Genomic DNA, 12,132 nt, shown 5'->3' with positions numbered 1-12,132 from the left:
CTTCCCTCTTGCGTCTCCCTCCCTCCCACCCTCCCTCACCCACCCCTCTAGGTGGTCACAAAGCACCGAGCTGATCTCCCTGTGCTATGCGGCCGCTTCCCACTAGTTATCTATTTTACATTTGGTAGTGTATATATGTCCATGCCACTCTCTCACTTTGTCCCAGCTTACCCTTCCCCCTCCCCGTGTCCTCAAGTCCGTTCTCTAGTAGGTCTGCGTTTTTATTTTCCTGTCTTGCTCCTAGGTTCTTCATGACCTTTTTTTTTTTTTTTTTTTTAGATTCCATATATATGTGTTAGCATACGGTATTTGTTTTTCTCTTTCTGACTTACTTCGCTCTGTATGACCTTTAAGGCACTAGGAGAGAAGTTGAACACATTCCGATGGGTGAGGTGTGGATTTCTATGGGAACATGCAGCAGAGGCACCTAAGAAGGACTTGTGTCATCAGAAAAGGCTCCCCGAGGAACGGGTGCGTGCCTGTTAGTCAACAGAGGGGAGGGAGAGAGCGTGTGGGGTTCTCCGTTACTGTGTAACTAGCTGCCCCAAAACTTAGTGGTTAAGACGGCCACCGTTTTGCTGCACCTCACGATTCTGTGAGTCAGGAGTTTGGATAGGGCTCACTTGGGGGATTCTTCTGCCCCATGTGGCATTAATTGAGGTCCTTTGACAGTATTCAGCTGGAGGCTAATCTGGTCTGGTGGATCCAAGAGGGCTTCCGTCTCACGCCCGGGGCCTCGGAGGGGGCAGTTGGCGGCCGGCCTCTCCAGCAGGCAGGCAGCTTTCCTGCAGGCCACACAGAGGTCCAGCAGAGGGGGTGGCAGCTGCCAGTCTCTTCAGGTTTGGGGCCACAAGCTGGCGGTGCGTTCCTTCCCCGAGCCCCGCTGCTCAAGGCAGCCACGGAGCCTGCCCAGATTCAGGGGGAGAGGCCAAAGGCCGCCGCTTGTTGATGGAGACGGGCCAAGGCGTCCGTGGCCGTCTGGAATCTGCCATCGTGGAGAGCTGGAAAGTGGGTTCCAGGCAGAGTGCAGAGGTGAGAGCCTGACCCAGTGGGGGTGATTGGAAGCGGGCCCTCAGAGGCCGGACCCGAGGCTGCAGGGGCCGCAGTCGGGGACCAGGCTTCAGAGCGGGCAGAGGTCAAGCAGAGCAGGCCTTGTTGGAACGTGTCATGGAGTGTGGGATTTACCCTGGGGACAACAGGAAGGCCCTGAAGGAGTCTGAGCGGGGGTGTGACACGATCTGCTTTGTAGTTGAGGAGGATCACTCCGGTGGCCGTGTGGGGAACGGGGGAAGACGTTTGCAGAGGGAGCCAGTGACACTGGCATGGAGGATGGGGTTGAAGTCATGCAGGTGAGAGGGATGGATGCCTTCAAACAGGCAGGGGTGGTGGGAACGGCTAGACAGAGACGGTGTTAGGGACACGGGTGCAGAGCAGGACTTAGCACCCCGCCGGCCCCTGTCTCTGGCTGCCCAGCCTCGCTCCTGCGTGTCAGAGAAGACCCCATCCTATGCCACCCCAGTGACAAACGTCTGGGCAGCAGTGTGCACGTTGGCCCTGCACACACAGTTGTGCAAGCAGCTGAGTTTTTTTTTAATTTTTTAATTTTTTAAATTTAATTTTTTATTTTTGTAACATCTTTTTTGGAGTATAATTGCTTTACAATGTTGTGTTAGTTTCTGCTGTATAACAAAGTGAATCAGCTATATGTATACATATATCCCCTCCCTCTTGCGTCTCCCTCCCACCCTCCCTATCCCACCCTCCCTATCCCACCCTCCCTATCCCACCCCTCTAGGTGGACACAAAGTACCGAGCTGATCTCCCCAAGCAATGCAGCTGCTCCCCACTAGCTATCTCTTTTACATTTGGTAGTGTATATATGTCAATGCTAGTCTCTCACTTCGTCCCAGTTTACCCTCACCCCTCCCCGTGTCCTCAAGTCCATTCTCTACGTCTGCGTCTTTATTCCTGTCCTGCCCTTAGGTTCATCAGAACCTTTTTTTTTTTTTTTTTTTAGATTCCATATATATGTGTTAGCATACGGTATTTGTTTTTCTCTTTCTGACTTACTTCACTCTGTATGACAGACTCTAGGTCCATCCACCTCACTACAAATAACTCAATTTCCTTTCTTTTTATGGCTGAGTAATATTCCATTGTATATATGTGCCATATCTTCTTTATCCATTCATCTGTCGATGGACACTTAGGTTGTGTCCATGTCCTGGCTATTGTAAATAGAGCTGCAGTGAACATTGTGGTACATGTCTCTTATTGAATTATAGTTTTCTCACGGTATAAGGCAGTTGAGTTTTAATCCCAGCATTTCAAGCATCAGTCAGCTTCCCGTACTTGAAAAATGGGGACGATAGTATTAAATGTGACAAACATTTAACCATCTCTGAAGCTGTGATCTCGGTAGCAGCTGGGAAGAAATGATAAAGTGGCGACAAGGACGGAAATCAGATTTCCTGTTGGAGAAGTTGAGAAAACGTTTCCTTTTTCTAAACAGAGAGGTTTTCATTGACCCGATTCATTTCAAACCTTCATGGGCTTATTTTGGAGCCCTCAAATCCGGAATTGGTAGGCTTGAGGGTTTCCTTCTCCCCAGATTGGCCCCCTACGTTCCAGGGAGGTGAGAAGACCCACAGAGCATCAAGCCTGCATCACGCGTGCTTGGATTTGAAACCCTCCCCGGCTGAGTCACTTACCCTTCTGAGCGTCAGTTTCCTTATTCGTAGAATGAGAATAACGCTTTCCACTCCACATCGGTGGTGTGAACATCCCATGTGATACTGCGGACAGCTGGACAGGTGCTGCTACACTGACCCTCACAAACATTCTACGTGTTCATTCAGGGCCTTCCTCGTGCAAATGTGAGGGAATAGAGGCTCCAAGGGGTCAAGCAGTGTATCCACCCAAGATCACCTCCAAGAAGAGGTTTGAAGCTCTGCGATGGTGACACGGGTGACACTTTCTCTCTGGCTCTGGAACACAGCACTCGGAGAGTGGATGGGAGTCATGTGGAAGCAAGTGTGAACTCTATTCATGGAGTATCTTCCTTGCAAGTAGTTACACAGGCACGTGCGTGTGTGGTAGTGAGCTCCCCATCACCAGAAGTGTTCAAACAGAAACTGGAGTCACCCGGTCAGAACTCTGGTTGAGAGAATTTTGCGACTCACGTGAGGGATCAGAGCAGCCCGGCTTGGAGAGTCTACAGAACCATAAAATACATGTTTCCTGAACAAGTGCTGAAATCACCCCAAAGGGTTATTTATAGCCAGCCCCTCGACAGTGGATCCTTTGCTGGTGGCTTAGTGTCAGGATGAATTGGCTCTCTGAGGGGTGGCTGGCCGTGCCTCCGGACACAGCCGGGGCCAGCTGGGTTTCCTAGAACACCTTGGACCACAACAAACAGATCACATTCCCCTGCGTACAGGTCGGCTTCTGCCAATTCCATTAGGCCTGTGTGATGGAGGCCAGGCTGGACTCGCCACGGCTTCCCGGGGTGTATCCGGTTTCTCCACCAACAGGGAAACGTGAGGAGACCCCATCTACCATCACGCTGTGGAGAAGGACTGACAGTAACTAACTCTCCTCTGAAACGAGTGGGCTAGCCGGGCCCTGGGGCCGAAACCACAAGTGTAATGGAGTGTGTTCGATTTTAAATTCAGCATTCCTCCCTCCTGTCTCTCTCACTCTGGCCCCTGCACCCACCCAATGCAAGTTTGTCTCACTTTAACGGCTTGGTCGTCTCGCTCGGGGATCAGAAAGCTTTTTCTTAAAGGACCAGAGAGTACACATTTTCAGCTTTACAGGCCATACGGCCTCTGTCACAACTACTCAACCCTGCTGCCATTGTGCAGAGAGGGCTGTGGACAATATGTGAATAAATAAGCACCACCATGTTGTAAATACAGCCATAGACAAGACATAAATACATAAATAAATACAGCCCCAGGTAATATGTAAATACATGGGCGTGGATAAAATTGCATTTACAAAAAGAGGCAGCAGGCTAGATTTGGCCTGTGGGCCTCAGTTTCCTGACCCATCATTTCTAGCTGGTCCTCAACAAATCAAGAGGAAAATAACATACATGCCTTATGCCGAGGCGTGGTGGTGCAGGAGTTAACAAATTCACTCCGCAAAGTGGGACGGCAGCATCAGTCTCACCGTAACGAGGTCTGGGGAGACTGTCGGAAAGGCAGAGTCTCAGCACCTCCCTTCTCCTCTTTCTCCTCCGCCTAAACCTCCTCCCCGCAGTTAGAATCTGCATTTTCACAAAATTTTCCAAATGATTCACATACACATTCAAGTTTGGAAAATGCTGCGTTATGAGATAGAGCAATCTTCGGCGTCGTGATTAACACCTGAGTTTAAATAATTTGTGTGTGTGTTTGTCATTGTTATTGCTGATGGTACAGTGAGGTAGAGAGTAAGTACTCTAAATGTTTAGACTCTGCCAATAGAGGATCAGTGGAGAGAGGGTAATTGTGAGACTTCTTTTGATAAGTATTGTGATGATGGCTAATCTTCGCAGTTTTTGGCATTTTCCAAACTGATCTAACAAATGAAATTCTCACAGTACCCCTTTGTATGCAAGGTCACAGCTCTGCTCAGCTCCAGGCGTGCTCCTTACATGTGGCGCCCCCTGGATTTGTACAGTGCACAGCCTGTGCAGCTGTCCGCAGCAGCCCTGCCTGGAAGGCAGCTTCACAGACTCAGATTTTCTGATGTATAAACTGAGGTCAGCAGCTTGTGAGAAGAGGGGGATATGGAGGTCCGTGTTCAAGAATGATTCTGTAGTTGCATAAGGGAGGGGAAGAGGCGAACAACATTTATATAATGTTTGCCATGTCGCAGGCATTTTTTTTTTAATTTTTATTTATTTATTTAGTTAGTTAGTTATGGCTGTGTTGGGTCTTCGTTTCTGTGCGAGGGCTTTCTCTAGTTGTGGCAAGTGGGGGCCACTCTTCATCGCGGTGCGCGGGCCTCTCACTATCGCGGCCTCTCTTGTTGGGGGAGCACAGGCTCCAGACGCGCAGGCTCAGCAATTGTGGCTCACGGGCCTAGTCGCTCTGCGGCATGTGGGATCTTCCCAGACCGGGGCTCGAACCCGTGTCCCCTGCATCGGCAGGCAGACTCTCAACCACTGCGCCACCAGGGAAGCCCATCGGAGGCATTTTTGCATTTTGATCCTCAGCATCCTGTGAGGTAGACAGGTATTACTGCTGTTGCTCCATCTTCTGCTTGAGAAAATTCAAGCTGAAGGGGGAGCCAGGACTCACGCATAGGCCCGCCCTTCCCCGCATCACGTCCCCATTTAGGGTGTCCTCCCCGAGCCTGATGCCACCCCTTTCCTCCCAGGTGTGCACCCCGCTCACTTTCTCCTGGCAGGAAGGTCGGAATGTGAATGGCCTGCAGGTGACCCAGATTGGGGTCTTTTACTCTCCCTGACCTGACCTGAGCCTTGGAGAGGTAGCCCCGTGGAGCACAGATGGGGCCTTTGGAGTCAGGAGCATTGGATTCTGGGCTCACTCATCTCACTGTGGCCGCTGAGGAGCTGAGAGACCCTGCGTCATGACTTGTGCTTTCTGAGCCCATTCTGTCTCCTTGAAGGATGAAGGCGTTGTAGATGGACGCTCTCAAGCGGGCTGCCTGTGTCCAGTGGATGAGGTCTCTCTTCCTCCCCTTGACCGTGGATGTGCTGGCTGTCTTGTGTCCCCCTCAGGAGCAAGCAGGGCCCCGTGGCTTTCAGAGGCAGCCCCTAAGCCCTGTTTCGGTTCACATCCTTGTTCAGAGTCTCACTCTACCACGGGTCTAAGAAAACTGACATTTCATTCCTTCTCATCTTTAGAAGATGAGGGGTGGTCCCTCCAGATAACACAGGAGTGAGCCAAGTTTCCTCTGCTCCCCCAGGGCTGGCTGGCCCTTCTGGGAGAAGTCAGCACACAGCAGCTGGGGGAGCCGAGGGCCCCGTCCCTCTACAGCAAGCTGTGTGACGGTGAGTGACTCGCTGCTCTTCTCGGAGCCCCAACCCCAAGCAGCCCCAATGAGGAAAAGCTGGGAACAGGTGAACCCTGGGAACGTAAGGGTCCAGAGCTGGTCTCCGCACGTACTGCTTGCCTGGGCCCACGCAGGTCCTATCACACGCCGTGTCGCTAATGTTCACCCCAAACCTAACGTCCTCCCACTTCACAAATGTCAGAACTGAATTTCAGATGTTCCATCACGTGCACAAGGGCACGCAGGGGCTAATTTTTGAGCAGCCCCTAAGCCTGACCCTTTCCCAGTAGGATCTGAGATGTGGTCTATGGGGTCTGTCGCTTTAGGGGATGCAGATGCGACGCGATTGTAAGGGAGCCGCTGGCTCACATACGGAAGCCGGCATCCGGCACCTTGATTATTTGCTTAGGGTTTTGCTGAAGTTCCTGCTCAAGATGAGACCATGAAAATCTGGAGTGACAACACCATTATTCAGGGTATCCGAAGCCCTTCATGTTCCTTCTCATGCTCACTGGTGTCTATGTCATTAAAATATATTGTGGATTAATATTTGAGCAGCCACGCAGGGTGCGCGTGTCACCAGGCCCCACGTTTCTCATCCACTTCCGCTCCTGCAACTCTCACCTCTCCCTTTGGGTTTCCTTTTACTCTCCCTTAGGCCTGCCCCATCTGGTCCACACACCCCCAATCAGGACGGACTGAAGAGCTCCGTCAGTGTAAACAGCCCCGAAACACTCTCGGCTTGTCCCCGCCCAGCCCAGCCCAGCCCAAGGCTGATTCCCCTTATACCCTGGAGCGCTCCTCCTGAGATAACCTCTCAGGCCCACTCTCTGCTTTTCCTTGGTTTGCATTCTATCCATGCCGTGGTCTGCTGAAATGACTCCTTGCTGTTTTACAAGGCAACTTGCTTGGCAGGTCCTCTGAGAGAGGCCATTGCCTGAGCTGGGGGACATCCTTCCCAAAACTCTCCCATAGGTGGAATTTCATTTTGATCACAAGAGACAGTAGCCTCTGTTCCAGAATTTCTCCCTGAGTAACCTCAGGCAAGTCTCTTAACCTCACTGACCCTCAGTTTTTTGTCTCTAAAATGGGGGTGATAACAGTACCTACTTTTGGGGGATTGTCGTGAGAATTGGATAAGATGATGATGCCTTTTAAATAAATAAATTTGGTACATGCTATAAACGTACCAAATGAATTATTTGAAAGTTGAAGTTTTTCCATTCTTTAAGTATTTAGTTTTGTGAATTTATACATTTTTAATTTAAATTTTTGTTTCCGTCAGTATTCGCTGTGTTTAGCCAGAGGAGCTGGGAAGAAAAAAAGGAAATTTAAAGACTTATTTTAAAAAATTCACCAAAGTGAATAAATGCAAAAGAAACGTAGACCAACTTTCAAATGAGTTTTTTGTATATTTATAGCATTTCTATCTCTGAAGCTATTAAAGCTTAAGACTGTGCTAAGACTTAGTAAGTGCTGCAGAAAGAGAAGCTCTTCTTTTATTATTTCTATCAGAGTCGTCACAATCACCATCATCATTCGGTCGAAGCAGTCCTAAAGGAAATCCTTCTTTGATATTAATTACTGGAGACCAAGCACCGGTGTTCTGTTTCTGCCGCTCCTTTCGTGCTGGTCTCGGGCCCCGAGGACTCCCATGCTGCTTCCTTCCACCTCCATCTTATAGAGCCTGGTTGCCATGCTGTTATAGGCCTGCATCCCTTGCTAAGATCTTTCTTCTCACCCCCTCACGAGCTCACCTAGAGAGCTTTCGTAAGACAAGGTGGACTCAGACTCGGGCAGGAAGCAGGGGGCGGGGGGCAGCGCTACAGAAAACTTGCACCCATGTTCCATCTTGAACGTAGATGTCAGTTCATCTCATCCGTATCCTTTCCCCAGATCCCACTCTGCCCTTGACCCTACCCATCACCGTCTCCATGTCAAGGACACGTCTCCTTGGACCGAGCACTCTCACCTCCTTCCTTATGGCCTCCACACCCCCGCTCAGCCTCCACCCATCCTCTCCCACCTACTTACTTCCACCCCGCGCATTCTGGAACCTCTGCTCCGTCCATTACAGAGCCCCCCTCAATGCATTAACCTCTTCATGGGATCCTTAACCCTCATGATTCCCCTGATGGAATATTCCTCCCCTCAAAGACCTCCACTTGGCAGGAACCCTCTCAAGTCTCAGAATTTGATGTCCAACAGAATACTGGGGATAAAAGAGATATGAAGTTTAGGAGGAAATCTTCTGCTTGTAGCCTCTGAGTTTGTAGTGACCTCAGCTACATGAGATGGATGTGAAATGAATGAGTTTGTTCTTGAATGCTGAATGCCAGGGGTCTCTGTGGGATCCAGGAGGTAGTTGGATAGATGGGTCTGAACCTTCAAGAAGATGTCTACGTGGACATTAACCTGGACCCCCTCAACCTGGAGGTGCTGGAAGGGCTGGTCAGGGAGACCACACTGCATGAGTGGAGAAGGGAAGAGGCTGGAGCCCAGGAGAAATACAAGAGAAGCTTGTCTGACAATGATTCTGGAAGGACTATGTCTGGGTTCACAGATGCCAAAAGGGGATGGGGATTCAGTGAAGTGGCACAGAGTGGCCAATGCTGGAGAGATGTCAAGATGGGTGAAGACTGATGGAGGTGGCTCCTAGGAGACCAGCAGTGACGCTGGAACAAGCAGTGTCGGTTGGAGTGGGAGAGGGAGAGGGGAGTAATGGCAGGACAGAGTGAGAAGGTAGGATGGTGACTCTAGCCAAGATGGGTTGCAGCAGGAAGCTGGGTGTTGGTTAGAGAGGGAGAGGTTTTTAGAGTAGCCGATGCTGAAGCAAAGGATGGAGAGGTGTGGCGGTTTGTGGTGTTTTGAGCTCTGCCACCTTCTGAAGATCTGATGGAAGCTCTGAGAGACCCACCTTCCCTGCAAACTTGACCCCCACACAGGTTTTACATCCTGTGGTGCAGAGTTTACAGACTCTCTGAAGCCTACCCGGGACCCCAGGAGGAGCTGCCAGGATCAGGGAAGAAAGAAGGTGCTGGGCTGGGGGGCGGCGGTGCCTAACTGGGGACGTCAGGCCTTTCCTGGGAGCCCTTGCTTCCTTCTCTCTCTGATTCAAGGCCACACTTCCTCTCTTTCACTAGGACTGTCCCCATTTTACAGGTGGGAAAACAGGCACGAGGGCTGGAGTTACCCTGCTTAACTCTCTTCAGCAGAGGCAGGAGGCAACCCAGCGCTACTGAGTCAACGTGGTCTAATTACCCTCTAATTGAGTTCCCTCGCCTTCCTCTCCTGCGTCACAGTGACATTAAATTACAGGATTCAAACATATAATTTCCTAAACTTAAATGTGATTTATCTTAATAGGACTTTGTACCAGGTCACTTTATCATGCACAATGTCAGAGACCAGATCTATTATTCACAGGGACTATTACTGAATCAGAGAAGCTGGAGCTTGGAGCGACCTTGAAGGGTCAGCTTGTGTTCAACTCAGCTGCCCCCAGCCCTGGGCAGCCCCTCGCCCCATGCTGGCAGCCTGTGAGTGGCAGCTGGGTTCAAGTGTGAGCAGCAAAGGAGAGGCCCAACCTTCACAAACCTCTCATCCTGCTTGGGGTCTAGCTTAAAGCCTTGTTGCTTGAAGTCTTCTCAAGTAAAGAGACTACGTGTATAATGCCGGTTCCACGCCTGCGTGCCTGGGTTCTGGTCTGGCTAGTAACCAAGCTGGGCTGTTCACTAGATCAATGCGTCAGAGTCATAGTGTCTCAGGGCAGGAAGATGGCGGGTATATCACATCATTCATTAATTCATCAGTTCATTCATTCAGTCATTTCATAGTTTAGAAAGGCCAAACTTGCTGTACAGATGGAGAAACAAAAACCAAGAGAGAAGTGACTTGCCCAAGGTCACACTTGCCCAAGGGTAGTAGCAGAGCTTCGATTCAAACCCAGGCCTCCCCAGTCCCTGGCCAGGTCGTCTTGTCCTACCTCCAGATGACGTGTGCTCTTTGAAGGTGGCGGTAGGGGGAGTAGACGGCTGATGTTTATCTCCGTGATGAATGGAATTCCGCTGGGCAACTTGATCTTCAGCCTTTGTGACTTTGGGAAGACAGAGGGTGATCAAAAGAATATATTTTTCTAATGAAACACACCTTTGGAAATCCAATATACCACTCTGTCAGCCTCCCGAGTCAGGGGAGGACGGATGGGGAAGATCTGTTGTGAGCAAGCCTGCCGTTGACAAGTTGATCTAAATGTGTGCAAGCTGTTCGGTCTCTCCGAGCGCCAGCCAGACTCCAAATATGTGCTGAAGAAATCCAAATGCAGAGAGGTGGGGCTCGCACGGCAGTTCTGAGCTGCGGTTCTGGACCCAGGTCACTGGAGCTTGAACCCTGAAAGGCAGCTTGACCACTTACTATCTGTGTCACCGGCCAGGCAGATACTCTGATACTCGCTGTCTTGATTTCCTGTTCGGTAAAGCCGGGGTAGTTGAACTTAGCTCATCAGGTTGTTTTGAGGATAAAGGAGAGAAGGGATGTAAAATGTGTAGTGTGGGGCTGGGTAGATAGACCGTGAACCCTCCACACTGCTGGCTTGTTTTGTATAACGCCAACCTGTAATGCTGGCTTTTATTAAACACACTGTTACCTTCTTTTCCCAAACCCAGAATGGACAGAGCACGGTCTTCCTGGGGCAGAATTTGCCTCCCTATTTGGTAATCTCAGACATGTGCTCCTGAATTGAGTGGAGGAGTGGGTGTAACCCTCTGAGACCCTCAGTCTTTGCAAGCCCCTTCCTCCTGGGCCCCAGGTTACAAGCTCATAAAACGAGGGAAGGAAGCCCCTTTAGTTTTCCTGTTCCTGGTGTGGGAGTGATATAGGTTCCTGTGTGTCAGGAGCAGTGCAGAAACCAGGGATGTTAAAGATGGCTTAGAACCAGGTGTTATGGTCTGAACTCGGCTGAGATAGATGCTTGTTTTCCATCTGGGACACCCGTGTGGACAGACTGCTGCTGGGAGGTGGAGGGGATGTAGGGGCACCGGGGGCGGAGGGGCACACATGTGAGAGGGCAGTTTTGTGGATTCTGGTCAGGAGGGGCTTCAGGGAGGAGGTGACGTGTGAGCTCATCATTGAAGGATGAGAAAGAGGTTCTGAGTTTTTAATTCAATTTGACAAAGATGGGACGTTCCCTGAATTACTGCACAGATGGAGACTTAGATGTGGGAAGGACCTTGGCTGCAGGAATGGGGAACTCATAGGTTTGGCAGAGAGAGAGAGAGAGAGAGAGAGAGAGAGAGAAGGAGGGAGGGAGGGAGGGAGAGAGAGAGAGAGAGAGAGTGTGTGTGTGTGTGTGTGTGTGTCTGTGTGTGTCTGTGTGTCTGTGTGTGTGTGTGTGTGTAGCTTGGTTAATGCAGCAAGACGAGGAGGAAGCCCAGGCACGGGTGGGGCTGGGAGAGAGGTGGCACTGAGCGTATGGCAGGCTTGGCATTTACTGCCTCAAATCAACAAGTCACTGCAGAAGAGGCAGCTAATCCATCAGGGGGCCTTCCAGAGGGTGTGATGCTTCAGCTGGAAGCTGAAGGCCTGGGGAATGGCTAAACCAGGCGGGGAGACTTGCAAGCACAGAATCCCAGGGCTTGCAGAGGATGGAGGGAGGACAGCTAGAGAGACAGACAGCCTTGTCCCCTTCAGCCCTGAGTTGAGGGTGAGAATGGAAGGGGGTGGTAGAGATAATGCACGGGCAGAAGTTGGGGCCAAATCACTCAGCACCTTACAAGCCCTGCATCCGCTAGGATCCAAGACAGGTCACAGGCAAGGGGTGGATGAGATCGGGGTTTCTTCGGCTCAAAACCCCCTCCCCAGCAGACTCAAGCTGCCTGGGCTCTCCCCTCTGCGCATCCCAGCAGACGATGCTGTTTGGTTGATTGGCCCTTGACTGTGCCATCTGTTTACCTGGGCACAGAGGATGCCAGTCATCACTTAGATTGTTAAATGCTCATAGAGACACCCCTGCCCCCCACCCCTGTGCCTTGCTGGGCCAAATGCAGATTTGTGGCTCGTTCTGTGGAATCCATTCTGCGCTACAAGAGTATGCTATTACGCAATGTTTATGGATGGCTAAGTCTA

General features: G+C 50.8%; 1 long non-coding RNA gene across 1 annotated transcript in view; it reads left to right on the top strand.

Moving 5' to 3' along the window:
- Window positions 1-12,132, top strand: part of LOC118885584 — a 162,903-nt gene that overhangs the window by 81,273 nt on the left and 69,498 nt on the right. The window lies entirely within an intron of this gene.

This window comes from Balaenoptera musculus, chromosome 19, assembly GCF_009873245.2.
Source record: "Balaenoptera musculus isolate JJ_BM4_2016_0621 chromosome 19, mBalMus1.pri.v3, whole genome shotgun sequence".
Classification (NCBI taxonomy): domain Eukaryota; kingdom Metazoa; phylum Chordata; class Mammalia; order Artiodactyla; family Balaenopteridae; genus Balaenoptera; species Balaenoptera musculus.
This window is presented reverse-complemented; position numbering and strand designations above follow the sequence as displayed.